Source organism: Elephas maximus, chromosome 15 (genome assembly GCF_024166365.1).
Source record: "Elephas maximus indicus isolate mEleMax1 chromosome 15, mEleMax1 primary haplotype, whole genome shotgun sequence".
NCBI lineage: Eukaryota > Metazoa > Chordata > Mammalia > Proboscidea > Elephantidae > Elephas > Elephas maximus.
Window position 1 is genome coordinate 82505508 of NC_064833.1, and position 14984 is coordinate 82520491.

At 47.5% G+C, this 14984-nt stretch overlaps 1 long non-coding RNA gene across 1 annotated transcript; it reads right to left on the reverse strand.

Moving 5' to 3' along the window:
- Positions 1–6703: 6703 nt before the first annotated feature.
- LOC126058751 (uncharacterized) lies at positions 6704–13714 on the reverse strand. The gene is made up of 3 exons (XR_007513278.1): positions 13602–13714; positions 7658–7778; positions 6704–7066 (listed from the first exon to the last, which is right to left on the reverse strand). It is a non-coding gene; the product is annotated as an uncharacterized LOC126058751 (long non-coding RNA).
- Between the last annotated feature and the right edge of the window lie 1270 nt (positions 13715–14984).

The following is a 14984-nucleotide window of genomic DNA, read 5'->3' on the forward strand; positions in this document are numbered from 1 at the left end:
GGCTGTGACCTTTCAAAAGACCACCAGCACTGCTGGATAGATTCGAACTTCCTACCTTTCAGTTAAGAGCCAAACACAAACTGTTTGCACCACCTGTTGTTGTTGTTGTGTGCCATTGAGTTGATTCAAACTCATAGCCACCCTATAGGACAGAGTAGAACCGCCCCATAGGGTTTCCAAGGCTGCAATCTTTACGGAAGCAGACCGCCATGTCTTTCTCCCTAGGAGCGGCTGGTGGGTTCAAACCACCAACCTTTCAGTTAGCAGTGGAGCATTTCAACCACTGCACGACCAGGGCTCCTTCATATGAGTCACATCCAGCTCTATTGGTTAAAGACAGCTTCTTGTCATCCCCACTAACATGGCTTCATTCAAACTGGGAGTGCTGGATGGTTAACAGGCACAAGAGGTCTGCGGTGCTACACTCATAAAGGATGCAGATGACAAAAACATGCTGCCTTCTGGATAGGCAGGGAAATGGCTCCTAGCAAAACGCACCCGGCTTCCTGCACCTCCGAGTCTGGCTAGACGGTTTTATGGCATCTCGCAGCGCTGTGCGAAGGCACCCACGGCATACCATAACTCTCACAAAACAGCATTTTCATGTGCTAATGGCAACTGAATCAGAAACACATGGATTTAATTTCCTTCAAAATACCCACGGGTATAAAAATCAATGCGGGAGAGTCATTTAGCTAACTGTATTTGGGGCTTTTCTGAGCCCAAAAATTGTGAGAGATTGTTGGAGACGGCTGCCGAGCCCCAAATCCCACCTGGCTCAGCCCTCCCCAAGCACAGCCCTGGCCTAATGTGATGCGAAACCCCGGCTGTCTTTTTGGAGAGCGGCAGGTGCTTGCTGTGTGGTACCTTCCCGGCTGCCATCTCTGCAGATCGCCTGCTTTCTGCTATTAGTTCATCTGCTCACTCTCTCCCCACCACACAGCCGTCAGGGAGAGCTCGTTTTTGGCAGCAGATCGGGATCCCTGCCTGAAAGTTGATAGAGGTTGAGCTATTTGCAGAAATAATGCTTTCCAGACGTACTAAACAGTACCCCTCTTTCCAGATGGAGTGGCATTAGTGTTGCTTCCAGCCATTTCCTCACCTTCTGGTATACTTGTCAGTTCTCCCATATGTACTGCGAGCCTTCCGTATTCTGGGGAATCTCGGGAAACTGTGCAGACCCTCAGCTTCTCACCGCTTGCATGCACAAATGCACACACACGCCCACGTTTATACGGCCTCTGCTCTTATGTATGCACGTTCAGTTTTCTTCCTTAGTCTCCTGGGAGTCAACTTAGATTTTCCGAGAGAGCTAATCACTGAATGTGATCGTTTAGCAGCTCAGGGAATTAGGCAGGCATGAATACATAGGACATCAAAGAAGTCCCTGGGCTTTGGTGGCTGTTTCCACCATCAGTAGTCATCAAGGACATTGTTATTCACATTGTCTTTTGGTGGCCTCTTGCTTTCAATGTCAAAGGGAGTCTTTGGTGAAGAGGCTACTCCCTGGCCCAAGAGAACCCCCTCCCCTTAAGAGTTGGATTAAGCCCCTTTGTGTTGTGGCCATACATAAGACACTTTAAATTGCAAGAACTCATAATGTCACACCCATGAGCTATTTCCATATGGAGAAAAGGCCCAGCTTGCCATATTCTATTAATTCTGGATGGTTTAAAAATGCCCAGACCAGGAAGCAGGTACTTCGAACAGGTCGTGTGTGGAGTCCTTCCCGCTCTGCAATTCAGTGCCCTCAGTAGTCCTGATATTACTTCACACACACATGAACCTTGGGTCTAGTGGTCAGAGGGAGATTGGACCACATGGGCACGTGGGTGCAAGCCCAGTATGGAAGTTGCTTATATTTTTCTACCAGTCAATATCTCCTTTGTTTTTGGCCATTTAGTTTCTTTTTCTAATTCACTCCAAAGCCAAGACTCAGCTTTCCTTTGGGGAGGGCAGGAGGAGAGGGGAGGGGAGGGCAGTGCTACACTTCCACAGAGCTCACCTCTCCCGTTGCTCCCTGTCATGGACTGAATTGTGTCCCCCCCAAATATCTGGCAGCTTAGCTGGACCATGATCCTCAGTATTGTGTGACTGTCTGCCATTTTATGTGATTTTCCTATATGTTGTAAATCCTATCACTATGATGTAATACAATAGATTAGCGGCAGTTATATTGACAAGATCTACATGATTAGGTGGTGTCTTAAGTCAATCTCTTTTGACATATAAAAGAAACAAGAGAGCAGAGAGACATGGGGACCTCATACCACCAAGGAAGCAGTGCCCGGAGCAGAGCTTGTCCTTCAGACCTGAGATTCCTGTGCGGAGAAGCTCCTGGACCAGGGGAAGATTGATGACAAGGACCTTCCTCCAAAGCCGACAGAGAGAGAAAGACTTCCCCTGGAGCCGGTGCCCTGAATTTGGACTTCTAGCCTATTGGACTGTGAGAGAATAAACTTCTCTTTGTTAAAGCCATCCACTTGTGGTATTGCTATTATAGCAACACTAGATGACTAAAACACTCCCACTGCTCCATCTGGCTGATTTTTGTCCATGACTTTATTCAGAATGGGTGTATGCTTCCAAAAATCAAAGAAGATCTTCCATGGTCCCATGGAAGAAAAACTCTTAGGTCCTAGATGGATTGGGGAGTTAAGGTTAGTTTCTGGGATTGTCATCTCTGAAGGCTACTGTACATTGTGAAAGTCAGGATGAGCTGCTAAGCCCAATTGGTAAACGCAATTAAGATGGGATAAAAACAAAGCAGCTGCTGTCAAGTGGACTCTGAGTCATGGCCACCCCATGTGTATCAGAGTAGAACTGTGCTCCATAGGGTTTTCAATGGCTGATTTTTCAGAAGTAGATTGCCAGGTCTTTCTTCTGTGGTACCTCTGAGTGGACATGAACTGCCAGCCTTTCAGTGAGCAGCCGAGCACCATTTTAAAAATACAAATCATTGGATGTAAAAACGGACACCTTCCTCTTCAACTCCTCCATTATTACCCAATCTGTTACTGCTAGTGGCTAAGGGCAACATATCCAGAGACAGATGGCCTGAATTAGAGTCCTGGCCCTGCGTGTCCCCAGGCTAGTTAACCTCTCTGTGCCTCTGTTACTTCATCTATAAAGTGAAGCTAACGCCAGTCCCTACCTCATAGGGCTGTTGTGAGGATTAAATGAGATGAAGCATATATAGTGTTTAGATCAAGCCCGGTGCGTAGTAAGTGGTCTCTAAGTGTAGGCTTATGAACAAACCATGCATTTTCTTTCTACCTACAAGAAACTTTACTTCCCATCACCTACTGTGCTATTAGGGTCTGAAAAGACCATGGTTCTCAACCTGGCGATCGCCACTGGTAGATTTGATGTTTATAACACGAGTGGGTCATTGTGGTCATTTGTTGTCTTTTCCTTGTTGGATGAGTTGTGTCACCCATGGTCAAGGCAGCTCCTGCGGGGGAGTGGTCCTCACTGATGAGCTGCTGTTTCTCCTGGAAAGGTTCTGGGCGTCTCAGAGAAGACCTCACACCATCTGTCCCAACATCTTGGTCCCCACATTTCTTGGTCTTGCCAGAATGACAGAGCTGAGGATGGTCTGGCCATTGTGGTACACAATTGTGATGATGGCCGTTTACTCAGAAAGGAGTGACCTGAGCAACCAAGTGATCACTTTAGTTCACCGGCTAGGCACCCCACCTTGATCAGGTCGCAGGGTGCTTTGAATCTTTCTTACCAAAAGCTTTGCAGTTTTACCGCATGTTTCTTCGAAGCCCTAAGCTGTTTTTGATCCTTCCAAACACAAAAATGACAACAACAACATAAGATTTTTTACAAGTTACAGCATTTCATCAAGCATTTCAACGTGTATTTTATTGCTTGATGAATGCATAGGTATAGTTTAAAAGTACAAGTCAATTTTTCCATATTCATTTTCTTGATGCCAGCACTCTTTAATTCCTGGGAGTTCCAAAAAGCCAAATAAATACTACCCTCCCTAACTCTTTGTGCTACCGCTGTTGATAAGAGAAAAGCAATATATTAGTCACCACCCATCAGCACGGGGCTCTGATTACATGGCACGACACGCTCATTAAAGCAGGTACAGGGTGGCTAGCAGAAAGGAGGGGTTTCCATTTAGCCTCTGATGGGAGTAACAAGTTGATCAGCATGACACGCCAGCTCCAGGAGAGGGAATACCTTAAACAATTCCATCAACATTGATTTACTTTAACCAGGTGATATTTTAATGAGCCAACCCGGGTGCTCACTGGATGACAGGACTTCTCAGACTAAGAGAGCACACCGGCTTTAAAAGAAAAAAAAAAAATCACTAAAAAAGCCAGCGATTGAACACTTGCAGATGAGTCTAATTCCCTTTGTCCTGTGGACATGCACGGTGGTGGGAGAGGCCCGAGTACATCAAGCTGATTTCTGCTGTCATCAGAACTGACCCTCCGTCTCCCGGGAGGCTGCGGCCTGTCTGCTACAATGACAGGGAAAGGAGCCAAGCTTCAACCTGCGGTCCTCAGATGTGCCTCACAACAGGCTACGTCCACCCCCAATGAGGGCAGCTGGATCCCATGAATTTTTAAAGTAAAACAACTGATTTTAGAGGGGCGGGGGTAGGGGGCAGGGGGACAGATTCTTACTTTTCTTCCCCTCTGCGGAATCCCCATGGAAGAAATGTGCGGAACCAGCATGTTGATTTTGGCCTTGGCACACACGGTCCCTCTGTTCTGAAGATGAGCTGACACGTGTGGATTTGCAGATCAGCCATTTCAAAAGGTTAATTAAATATTACCATTGTTTTCCAAGCTATTAATGTATGTTCTTTTATTTCTTCATGCAAAAGGCTTCTCCCCAGTCAAAAATCAGGGTCTGAATTTGCTTCCCAGCAAATTTTTAAAACCTAGAAAGAGAATGATCAAAGGGCCCAGGGAAGCAAGAGGAGAGAGACACAGGGATTCCCAGGCCAGGGGCAAAATGCAGATCGGGGCTGGGGAATAGGGAGACCTTGGCAGGCTCTGTCTGAAATGCAGCCCCTGAAACATTCTCAGCTACAGCTGGGGTTCAGAGTCATGTCATTCAAATGGGGGTTCCAGAAAGGGGCCAGGAAGGAAACCCCTGCTATCTCCACAGTTATTTATTTGCTGACATAATTGACTGCCCGTGATGCTCAGGGGCACAGCAAGTCTTGGCCTTCCATGGGACAGGTCAGGGTCAGGATGTAGGTCACCAAATGCCACTGGGAAGGACAGAGGCAGGAACATGCCCCCCTTTGCAGTGTCTGTCCTGCCACCTCCCGACAGCATGGATCTCTGCCTGCCTGGGCTGTGCCGACGTTGGTGGATCGAGGGGCTCTAATGTACATGGGAGAGAATTCCAAGATGGCTGACAAGGGGCACTTGAGAGAGAGGTCAGGGAGAGGACAAGGTTCTCGGCAGGAAGTGCCACCCTCTGTGACCGAAGCCTTCAGGAATCCTCGAGCCATGCATGAGCACAGCGGTCTGCAGGAAATCTCTCTGTCAACCCACCTTCCAGGGTGAGCAGGACACGTTTTGTTTGCAGAGTAATAATGCCTCCCTGGATGTGAGGAGGAAGCTGGCCTAACGTGTAATGAAGGAAAAACAAAGCGTGGCCCTCGTTGAGCACGAGGAGCAGCATGAAGACGGGTGACGAGGGGGCAGGGGTGGGGCTGGCATAGACAGGAGGAGGAAGGGAGCTGGGCAGCACCACGGGGATGAAGGAAAGAGAGTACACACACAGGCTCCCCTGGGCAGGAAGTAGAAAGGGAGATCACAAGAAGGGCAAGGAGGAAGAAGGAAATACCAGGGGGAGGGGAGACACAGGAAGAGATGGCCTGGATACCTTCTCCCTTCCACAGCCATCTGTTAATAAGCCATACCTAATGTCCAAAAAAAAAAAAAAAATTTTTTTTTTTTTTTAATGTCCTGGGATCCAGTGTCCACTGGCGCAGGACTACAGGGTGAGCCCATTCCCACCTCCTGTAAAAAAAAAAAAAAAAAAAAAAGTAGTACTGTGCCAATTTCCCCACCTGCTAAATCTGCACTTGGTGGAACGTGTAGCCCCCCATTGGTAGGTGGCCCCCCCTTACTGGAAGATAGCCTCCTCTTGCTGGTTGGTGGCCCCCCTTGCTGGGATGTGAACCCCCTTTGTGGAAGATGTCCCGTCCCCACCGATAGGGGTGTATCACCTTGACTGGGACGTGGCCTTGGCACACTTGGCCCCAGCTGGATCCCACCCCATAGTTCCGCAGGGGGATCCTGTGGCTCCACCTACCCAGAGCTGAGCCCCTACCTAGGGTGAGGCCTGGCTGTGCAGCCTGATGGGCAGAAATGGCAGGCACCAATGGTAACCTCAGAAATTTGCACAGGCTGAAACTAGAGAAGGAGAAAGGGCACACATGCATACTGTCCTTGGTGAGCATGTCTCAGGTGCTGAGATGCTGCCACCAGAGAAAAGTGCTGGATCCCCAGAACAGTGGTGACCCGAGGATGGCATGGGTGAAAAATGATAGAACATACACAGGAGGCCTTCAGCAGAATTCATCAAACCAGTCATGACTTGGCACCTAATGTGTGATGAGCCTTGTGTTCAGTGCCGGAAGCATCAGAGACCAGGCCCTGCTCCTGGTGTAGCCGATATCCAACACGGGAAGTAAACAAACAAAACCCCCTATTACCATTCCTTTATGAAGCCAAATCTGTGTTAGAAAGTAGGGGGTGAGGGCAGGTGGGGGACAACATGGCTGTTGGGGAAGGGCTTTCTGAAGGGGAACATGTGGAGGGGCTGGGGTGGAAAGAACTGGTAGAAAGTCCATTTCAGGCAGACCAGATCAAACCAGCTATCATCTAGCCTATTCCAACACAAGCTGTGTGTGTCAGAGGAGAACTGTGCTCCAATGGCTGATTTTTCAGAAACGGATTGTGAGCCCTTTCTTCTGAAGTGCCTCTGGATGGACTCACACCTCCAATTCTTCGGTCATCACCCGAGTACCTTGTGCCATCCAGAGACTCCATTCCAGGCAGAAGTGACATCTAGTCTGTAAAGAGCAAGTATAAGGACACCCATAAGATTATCTGCTCAGCACAATTAACCAACACCCCTATGCCATCTGCAATGAATGGGGCAGCAGTAAGGATGTAACCTAGCCCACTGGCTGAAGTTGACTGATATGAGGGTGGACATAACCCCAACTCTGACTCTACCTAATTGCCCTAACAGCAAACTTCTGATTAGGGTTGCTAAACTTGGCAAATAAAAATACAGGACGTCTAGTTAAATTTGAATTTCAGATAAACAGTGAAGAGTTTTTTTGTGTAAGTATAGCCCACACAGGAGTCTCTGGGTGGTGCAAACATTTAAGCACATGTCTACTATCCAAAAGGTCGGCAGTTGGAACCCACCCAGAGGCACTTCCCAAGACAGGCCTAGCAATCTGGTTCGGAAAGGTCACAGCCTTGAAAACCCTATGGTGCAGTTCTACTCTGCAAGTATGGGGCCGTCAGGAGTCAGCATCGAATTGCCAGCAACTAACAACATAGCCCATGCAATATTTGGGATATACTTAAAGTTAAAAAATGATACCTTGTTTATCTAAAACAACTGTCTGAATTTTATTTGGCAACCCTACCCTTGACCAAACTGGGCCCTCCAGTGAGAGTCTTCTGCAGAAGTAGTTAAAAGAGAACTGAGTCTGCTTCTCTCCAGAGACTGAAAGTGCAAGATGTTTTCTGCCAGTGAAGAAGGCCAATCTACCAAGGAAGAACAAAAAACGAAGGCAGTAGTCAGCACAAAGCAGAGACAAATGGAGCAACGGTGCTGGCATGACTTGAGGCCAGGTTCTAGTCCCTTCCCTTCCTACAGCTTGGTGATTCTGCTCTCAGGACGAAGGAGAACTTGCTGATCCCGCACTCCCAGCCCACCCCCACCCCAGCCACCACCTCCTGTAGACCATGAAGAAAGTTGGGGAACAATGAGAAGTGATATGAACAAAGTACAGTAAAGGCATATTAATTCATCATGTGCATTGGTAGTGGAAGTCAAACAAATGCACCCCGCACACGAAGGCCAGGGTTGCCATGTGTATGGTACCAGGTCAAAGCCATATTACAAGAAGAAATACCATTTCTCACATACGTCAGACTGGGTGTTCTTCAAAAGGAAATTAACCCTCAGGATGGTGAATTATGATGGATTTTAGAAATTTAAGGAGAACACAAGCCAGAGTTGAAACACATACCTTCCTCCCATTCTGTCTACAGGGCCAGAAGTTCCCCTTTAAACCCAGCAGAAAAAACTCATTAATAGCTCATGGACATGTAAAGCTGCTGAAAGTTGCATGACAAAATATTTGCAACAAATAATAAACACTGGGTTCATATCCCATAAAGAGGTCTTAGAAGCAGTAAGAAAAACACTCTCAGTCCCCCACCACCACGAAAAAAATGGGCAACAGAATATTTGCAAAAGAAATAAATATTTCCAACAAGTGGTGGCATAAAAAATAGTTCAACCTCGTTAATAATCAAAGACTATATACTAAACCATTGAAATGACCTTTTTAGATTATTAACAGGGCAAATTAAGGAGACAATTCTACTAAATGCTGTAGAGTATACGCTCTCCTGCACTAATGACAAATAACTCATGTACAAAGAACTTCTACAAATACAGGACAAAGAGCCCAATAGAGAAACCGGCAAAGGCTTTGAAAAAGCAGTTCACAGAAGAGACACAAGCGGTTAAGACGACGTGGATCTACGTATACATATAGATCCAACACCCGTCTGTCAGTTTGTTGTTTTTGGTGGCTTTTATGTTGCTATGATGCTGGAAGCTATGCCACTGATATTTTAAATACCAGCAGCGTCACCCATGGGGACAGGTTCAGCGGAGCTTCCTGAGTAACAGACTAGGAAGAAAGGCCTGGTGACCTGCTTCTGAAAATGAGTCGATGAAAACTGTATGGACTACAACAAAACATTGTCCAATACAATGCTGGGACATGAGCCCTACATTGGGTCGTGAAGATGATTCGGGACCAGACAGTGTTTTATTCTGTTACACGTAAGGCTGACATGAATTGGAGCCACCTGAAGGCACCTAACAACAAGGACATAGACACAGAAATAGACCTATATAGAGTGCTGACCCCTACAATCACTGAAGGTCAATGCAAAACAAAATACCAATTCTCAGCCTAGAATGTCATAATATTGCTGGGAAGAGTTAGAGAAATAGCCATCTCACCGACTACAGGGAGGCGTAAACATTACTACAGCATTTCCAGACGGTACTTCAGCAATATACCCTTTAAAAGCACCTGAAATCTCTAATATCTCTGTTTCTTTCTTGAAGATAGAAAACTGTTGTTTACCCTCCTCCTCCTAAAATTCCCAATTTTCACTGTCTCTAAGAAAACATGTTACTCCACGATTGTTTCTTCTCTAATTAAAAAAAAATACTTTTTTATTTTCTAACAAGGGGGTTATTTTCTTTGTTTTAATCAGTTCTATCTGTATTCCACCAGGGTTTCCAAAATACTGGTGGCATAGTGGTTAAGAGCTACGGCTGTTAACCAAAAATGTTGGCAGTTCGAATCTACCAGGTGCTCCTTGGAAACACTATGGGGCAGTTCTACTCTGTCCTATAGGGTCACTATGAGTTGGAATTAAATCGACTCAGCGGCAAAGGGTTTGGTTTAGTTTTTGTTTGCTTGTTTGTTTTAATCTCTATTCCAGGCAGTCTTAGATGAATTATCTCTCCGTTTTTAACATTCCCATCAAGAGTGTGGTGACCCGTGTAGACACAATATCGTTCTTTAAAAAAGAAAAAAAGAAGTTTAAATAATGAGGATTCTTAAGAAAGTAATTTCTCCAAAGATTGGGAAAATAGTGATTGTCTTCGGGTGGCTGTGAATCTCCTACATTCTGCGCACCCATGCAGCCTTGATAATACACAGCCCATTCCTCCTCTTCCTTCTCAGGAGTTTCCCCACTGCCCCTTCTGCTAAGCACTGCAAGCCCTCCTTCAAGCCTTCCTGCATTGCCAGGCAGGAGTCACTATGCCTGGAATCCTGCCCCAGCCCAGCCCATCAAGCTGTCTCCTACAATCACTCCAACAGCTCCTGAACCCCACCAAGCCCGACCAGCTGAGAGCAGAGGGAGTGTCTGTCAGCTGCCCACCTGTTCTGGGCATGGCTTTCCCACCATGCACCGCAGCCCCCTCTATCCTCCTTCCCATTGATCTGATTGTAGCTAACAGCAGCGGCTCAAGGACATCCTGTCCACTAAATGGCTGCAGCGTCCTGCCTGTCCTCCTCCCTGCCTGTCTCTGTCCATGTTGGCAAGAGCCTGTGTTTTATAAATGTCTTTTGCTTGTAGCAGCGATGCTGGAAAGCCATGTAGTGGCTGCCTTTCATGGAGATGATCTCACAAAGGATCACCAAGGATCAAGGTTCCCTGGCTAGACACACTAGGCTTGCATTTAGGAGTCAAGTTTTCTGAGAGACTTGCTTGAATCTTTCTGTGCCTGTCTCAGGTGTCTTTGGAATACAGTGATTCTGACTTGAGCTGGCAGGGTCTGAACACTGGACTAATAATGTAACTGTAATGAAACCAGTGACTCGCTTTGTTTATTTTTTTATGTGGCTAAAAATACTGCTAGCGATGGAATCTAAATATTAGGGGCCACCTTCCCTTGATTGTATTGTCTTCTTCAGTGACACAGTGACACTTTAAAGGTACTGGATTCCACAAGATTAGAAATTTTGTGTTTAGGACTGCAGAACACCTACAGTTGGTAAAATGGGGGGAGGGGGGTCTTTTATCCTTTTCCAGGTTTTTTCTCTATCCACCATTAATATTAACTTCACACCCATTCTTCCCCTTCTTTTCTATAAAAGCCACTTGCTTTTATAGCCTTCTCTTAATATCAGAGCAATAGGACCTTGAGATCCCCTTCTGGTAAAGAGGAAAGCAAGTGTTTTTTAATTAAGGCAACCTGGGAGCACTAGAAGGACGCCTGGTGGTACAGTGGTTAAAGCCCTCAGCTGCTAACCAAAAGGTCAGCGGTTGGAACGCACCAGTCGCTCAGGGGGAAAGCTGTAGCAGTCTGCGGCCATAGAGATTTACAGCCTTGGAAACCATATGGGGCAGTCCTACTCTGTCCTATAGGGTCACTGTGAGTTGGAATCCACTCAGTGGCAGTGGGTTTCGGAGCACTAGCTGACTACAGAACACAACAAAACCATCTTCAACTCCCAGGAGCTGCTCACTCCAATATTAAAAGTCAACGTAAAACAGGAGAAGACCAAGAATCACCCAATTTCTTCACTCATTTTATACTCAGGTTTTTTTTTTTTTTTTCCTAAAGCATTGTACAGATTTTTGTAAGCTACATTTTGAACCCTTTACAGTTTAAGGTGAGACATAAAGATACTTTGAATGTTTCATATAAATTATATGCTGTCACCAGTCGCGCTACTGACGGGGAAAGGATTCTTTTTCCTGGACTGTAGGGAAACAAGAGAAAAGGAATGGGCTCAGGGTCCAAATCTCTGGTCCGTGCCTGTGATATTTTTCTGTTTTATACAGGCACCAACAAAAGTATCCTAAGATGACAAACAGTAACATACGATAAATTAGAGATGCTAGAAAATTGAAACACATTATGCTTTAGCGCCTCCGCCTTCTCATAAACCGGTGAGAATGAAACTCCCTTCTTCCTCTGTTTGCCTGCAGCCCGCTTGTTCACTCCCACCCACTGCATCGCGGGTCACCTGCACAGGCCTGAGAGGACAGACTGTAAAAGCAGGGAGGGGCCGCTGACTGCTGTGCCCTGCCTCCCTCCTCCTCCGGCCATCGGAGTGGTCCAAGGGCATCCTTGAGAGTGAGGAGCAAAGAGGAATGAATCTCCACTTGGTCACAAAGAGGGCCACGCAAACCCGCAGGTCTCAGTCTGGCTAGAGCCTTTGTCAGCATCAAGGTCTCTGCCTCTTCCTTTCCCGCCTCCGTCCACCCCCACCCCCCCTCGGCTCCCCAGACAACTCTCTACCCAAATCCAAAAGATCAGCAATAATTGATTTGGCTTCTGGCCCCTACCCTTCTGGTACAAAACCAACAGCCCAGTTCACCAGCTCTTTCCGCTTTGGCCCTGCCTTCCCTTAAAGCGAACCCTCGCGGCTGATTAAAATCGGTAATGGGCTGCTCCTGAAGGGAAGAGGTGCTATTTACTTCTGTCGAGTTCTGCTTGGAAGGTTTGAAGCTTCCTACCAGACACTTTCGTAGTAAACAGAAAAGTTACCCACATTGTCATGCTTGCCCTGACCTGCCAGCTAGTGAACGATAAATCTTAATTACAGTTAAATGCCAAGATCTGCAAAGGACGAGGCAGCACTAGTCAACTGTGAATTGGTCCCGACTCGGCTCGGGCTGGAGTGCAGCTCCAGGAATATAGAAATTAGTTTGCGATGTGTTTGCGCCGGCCCAATCAGTCGAGGCTGTTTCTTAAGAGCTCCGGTGGACGCACTGGCATTCATCCTAGTGCCATGTCACATGCAGGTGGCATCGGGGAAGTTTTCTTTTAAAGGGCTTTGGGCATCCTGCGTGGGTTCATAAGAAAGCACTATTTTCAAATATCTTGGCAGGTTTCCAAAGGAGCGCTCATTCTCATGACATCTGCTCCGTCCCTACTTGTTACCTTTGGGTTTGCTGGGGAACCGCTGAATAACCTTTTTGTTAGCAGTCTCCTCTCTGCGCCTCCAGAGCAGGGCTACTGGAGTGCCAGGCAGGCATCCATGCAGGGTTGGGTTTTCTTTTTTTTTTCCCCCTGCTACTCTAGAGCTCCCGAGCTCCTCGATATTCAAGCATTTGCTTGTCATAATGCTAAATAAAGCCGCCCTGCTGTCCCCCTGCCTGGGTCCTCTTGACATATCGGCACCTCTATGCAAGAATTAGAAAAGTAATTGCCGACATAACTCCGTTCAATGGCTTCGGGCTGTTCTATCAATTTTGCAACTGACAGGCGATCGGACGGAGATGGAACTCGGAAGAAAGAACGGAGTTTGGGCTGCTCGGCGCGCCGTCCTGAATCAATCTGCAATCTACTCACATTATTTTAGATGCAGGTCTTGTTGTCATTGGAGTCAATCATCTGCTGAATGCCCCTATCCGGCAGTTTTCTAAATAATAGGCAGACACCAACCGATTCCCCGGCCCTCTGGAAGGAGCAAAAGGCAATGGCCGGCAGAGGACGAAAGGGTATTGCACTAACTACAAGGTGAATGTATAGGTGGGTAGGAGCGAAGTAGAAAAACCCTTTCCCAACAGAGCAGGGGAGAAGGGAAGAGGTTACACAATAGCTTCAGTTATTTTTGAAGAAAAATACAGGGGAGCATTGCACGATACTTATACGGCCTTTTAAATTTCACTCGGGCTCGACGCCCGGAAGAGACCCCCTTTCTGGCCAGCGGCGCGCGCTCCCGCGTGCGCGCTCCGCGCCCCGGCTCCCCCCGGTCCTCCCACCCCCGCACGCCCTGGGCTCTTCCCAGCTCTCGCAGGGCCCCATCCTGTCACCAGCAGTCCTGCTTCCTGTTTGTGTTGCTGCTTTGTTGCTTCCTGGCGGTTACTCCGAGCCTGCCCTTCTGCCGCGCCTCCACCCTGGGGACTGGCTCTCTTCCCAGCTCTCTCTGGTGCTGGCAAATCAGTCTCTGCCCAGCTTCGGCCGCAGGTTTTTAAAGGGTCGGCCTTGGTACTGGCTTCCTTGCCTGCTGAGCGCGCCCTTGGCTGAGGCTGGCCTTCCCACGTGCTCGAGCTCTCTGCCACCTTTTACCCCTAGAGCTGCTTCAAAGCGCTTTTGCATTTGCTGCCTCACCTGGGTTCCTGCATTCCTTTGAGGAGGCAGGGGATTGAAGTGGCCCTGGGGGAGAGCGAGAGGAGCACCCAGTCTGCGCAGGCTGCATAAAGGAGCACCCAGTACCATTAATAACACCCACCGTGAGTCTAGGCTCTACTGTGTGCCAAGCACTTTACATACCCTATTGCGCTCAATCCACACAAACACCTTGTCAGATAGGGATTAAAAACCACTTACGGTGGAGTCCTTTCCGACTCATGGTGGCCCCAGGTGTGTAGAGCAGAACTGTGCTCCATAGCTTTTGGATGGCTGATTTTTCGGAAGTAGCCATTTTTTTTCTCCAGGCCTCTCTTCTAAGGTGCCCCTGGGTGGACTTGACCTCCAACCTTTCTGTTAGCAGCCAAGCATGTTAGCTGTTTGCACCTCCTAGGGACTCCCAGGTGGGGACTGTAGCCTTAAGTCATGGAAATTTACCAGAGTCAGGCTGCTGGTAAATATAGGGCAAGGTCTCTGCGACCACCGCCCACCCGTTTGACTCAATTCTCTCTCTCCAGCACTAGGGAACTTCCCCTATTTCTCTTCACTTTGTCCAGGTCTCTGCTCAGAAGGCCTCTTCTCAGACCAGCCTTCTTTAAATAGACTGCTCTGTCTAAAACAGCTCCCTGTCAACCTCTGTCCCCTCACCCATCGTTACTTTCTTTGGATCATTTATCACTACCTGAAATTGTATGTATTTACTTGTGTGGCAGTTTACAGTATGTGTGTGAGGTCAGGGGTTTTGGCTGTTTGACTCACTGTTGTATCCTCCTGGAACATGGCAGGGACTTAAATATTTGTTGACTGAATGAATGAACGAGGCTGCATTTCTTTTAACAGCTTGAAGCTAAAACAGTCATAATGTTTGGTCAGGTTGCCAGAAATGGCAGGTAACAATCACTCCTAGAGACGGAAAACTCAGGTACAAGACTGATTGATTCAGGATCCTACCATAAACTGCTGGTAGATCTAGGGCTAAGCCACCAAATTCTGTGACGAACAGAAGGAGCTATTGCCAGTTATCCTCGTAGTACCTTCCTGTGCCCTGAGAATTCTGGCTGGGAGCC